Below are 3,190 nucleotides of genomic sequence, written 5' to 3'. Positions count from 1 at the left end.
CGACTATACCAAATGGAAAAATGCTAGGGATGACTTACCTCGACTGTACCAAATGGAAAAATGCTAAGTACCGTAAGAGGAATTTCTTCATTCGGTTTTGCAGTGACAATGTGAGGATCTGTGGTATCTAATAAAACTTTATCTCCAACCTTAAGTTAATTTGGAAAGGTATTGAGCTCGTTCTGGCGTAGTTTTGGCTTATCGTGTGTTCTCGATTTATGCGTCCGCCATTCATCTAGCTCCTCGATTTGTAGCCTTCATTCTTCATGAATAGGTCCTCTACTATTGCTTGAGAATGGCTCATGTACTTCCTTCAGACTCATTTCCTACAAAGTAGGTTGCACCATATTGTCAGTTTTAGTAGAATGGTTTAGACGATCACCTTCAATTTCTGATGTGTTGCCAGAATTGCGAGCTTGAAGGGTGATTGTTTCGTCTCCCACACGAAGTGTGAGATCACCTATGCCAACATCAATAATTGTTCTAGCAGTTGCTAAAAGGGCCTTCCTAAAATCAAAGGAGTGTTGCTATCCTCCTCTATGTCGAAAACAACGAAGTCAACGGGAAATATAAATTTATCGATTTTAACTAGCACATCTTCAATAATACCCCTAGGAAATCTTATAGTTTTATATGCTAATTGAATGCTCATCCTAGTATGTTTGGGTTTCCCAAGACCTAATTGTTTTAACATTTTGTAGGGCATGACGTTAATACTAGCCCCTAAATCAGCTAATGCATTATTAACATCTAAACTACCAATTAAGTAAGGAATTGTAAAACTCCCTAGGTCTTTCAATTTGTTGGGTAGCTTATTCTAAAGAATGGCTGAGCAAACCGCGTTTAGCTTCACATGCGAAGCCTCATCCAACTTCCGCTTATTTGCTAAAAGTTCTTTTAAAAATTTCATTGCATTTGGCACCTGCGATAGAGCTTCAATAAACGGTAAGTTAATATGTAATTTTTTAAGAGTTTAAGGAATATACCAAATTGTTCATCTGAGCGATCTTTCCTTGTCGCATTAGGGTATGGCACATGAGGTTTGTATTCTATACTTACCGGTTTCTGCTCATTGTGGTCTACCTCACCTTTACCTTTGCTTATCTCAGTTTCTTGCCTTGATTCTAGTTCAAGTGTGACTAACCCTTCCTCATCTTGACTAGTAATCGCGTTGAGTTGCTCCCTTGGGTTAGATTCTGTGTTGCTTGGCAAGCTACCTTGTGGTCGTTCAAAAATCAACTTGGCAAGCTGTCCAATCTGAGTTTCGAGCCCTTGGATCTATGCTTGTTGATTCTTAAGTGCTGTCTCAGTATTTTGAAAACGGGTTTCTGACACCGAGATGAATTTGGTTAGCATCTACTCAAGGTTCGGCTTCTTTTCTTGCTTGTAAGGTGGTTGTTGAAAACCCGCAGATGTTGTGCCGTTTGATTTCCTTGACCGCCCCACGAGAAATTGGGATGGTTCCTCCAACCTGCATTATAAGTGTTACGATATGGTTATTTTGGGATCTAGAGTTATTGTTACCCATATATTGGAATTGTTCCTCCTTGATGCTAGGGTTGAAGGGTTGATTTCTGTACACGCTCCTCCTCCATTCGAATCACACCTCATCACTGGATGTACCTAAGTAGAACCACACAAACCGTCATTCTTTTTATTTAAGAGTTCTACTTGGTTAGATAGCATAGTAACCGCGTCGAGGTTGAAAACACCGGCTACTTTTGTCGGGTTTGTTCTCATAACTTGCCACTGATAGTTATTCAGTGACATCTCCATAATAAATTCGTAACCCACCTTAGGTTTTTTATTATTGATAGTTCCTCCAGTGGCTGCATCAATCATCTGCCGAGTCAAAGGATTTAGGCCATTATGGAACGTTTGAACCTGTAGCCAAAGTGGTAACCCATGGTGAGGGCACCTTCTCAAAAGGTCCTTGTATCTCTCCCACGCATCGTAGAGTGTTTCTAAATCCATCTGCATGAAAGAAGAGATATCGTTATGTAATTTGGCTGTTTTAGCAAGTGGAAAATATTTTAATAAAAATTTTCGATCATTTGTTTCCAAGTAGTGATTGACCCTCGTGGTAACGAGTTCAACCACTGTTTAGCCTTATTCCTTAACGAAAAGGGAAACAATCGAAGACGGATGGCGTCATCAGAAATGCCATTAATTTTAAAGGTATCGTAAAATTCTAGGAAATTTGCCAAGTGAGCATTGGGATCCTTGTCTTGCAAACCATCAAATTGAACAAACTGTTGTATCATTTGAATTGTGTTAGGTTTCAGTTCAAAATTATTTGTAGCAATAGCAGGTCTAACTATACTTGACTCAGTTCCTGTTAAATTAGGTTTAGCATAATCATACATAGTGCGCGGAGCAGGATTTTGATTAACAGCAATCGCAGGAGGTAGCGGATTTTCTTGGTTTTCAGTCATCTCCTCAGTTGGGGTTTGAATATTACCCTCTTGCTCATTCTCTGTCTCTTAAGCTTTGCCTTATTTCTCTTTGGTTTCTGCGAACTGTGCGATCGATCTCACTATCAAAAAGCTATGGTCCTGACGGGTTTCTTCTAGTCATAAACTATAAGAACCTGCCAAAAAAAGGAAAAAAGAAGAATTAGTAATAAAAATTAGAAATAAATTTAAATTACAGGAAAAGTAAATGGCTAAAGTAATAAAAATCGAGTGTTCCTAATATCTTAGTTCCCTGGCAATGGTGCCAAAAACATGATCATGATTTTGTGTGATAACTTTTATAAATTTATAATTAATTGTTCTTGAAACTAACTATTATCACGATGAAGGCAAGTGTACCTATCAAACAATAGTATAGTTTTAACAAGACTGGATTGTCGAACCCAAAGGAACTAAAAGCACTAGTGATGACTGTCATTTGATTATCTAGCCTAAGATTAATGGGGTTTGTTTTTACTAACTAATTAACTAAACTAAGGATTCACAGAAAATAGAATTGGGGGAATTACTTTTGGAAAAATGATTGAATTAAGACAATACCTAAGGAAAAATCCACCTAGACTTCACTTGTTATTTGACTCTGAATCGGACGATTTATTCATTTGACTTGATCCATAGAAATCCCTAAGTTATATTATTATCCCTTTCCAGAATAACAACGTCTAACCCTAGGTTGAATAATTGAAATCTCTTTCTAATTAACTCCCTAGGGTTGC

General features: G+C 37.8%; 1 non-coding gene across 1 annotated transcript; it reads left to right on the top strand.

The window, feature by feature from the left end:
* The first annotated feature begins 1,900 nt into the window (after positions 1-1,900).
* On the top strand, positions 1,901-2,006 carry LOC121209197 (small nucleolar RNA R71). The gene has a single exon (XR_005904314.1). It is a non-coding gene; the product is annotated as a small nucleolar RNA R71 (small nucleolar RNA).
* Positions 2,007-3,190: the final 1,184 nt, after the last annotated feature.

This window comes from Gossypium hirsutum, chromosome A10, assembly GCF_007990345.1.
Source record: "Gossypium hirsutum isolate 1008001.06 chromosome A10, Gossypium_hirsutum_v2.1, whole genome shotgun sequence".
NCBI lineage: Eukaryota > Viridiplantae > Streptophyta > Magnoliopsida > Malvales > Malvaceae > Gossypium > Gossypium hirsutum.
This window is presented reverse-complemented; position numbering and strand designations above follow the sequence as displayed.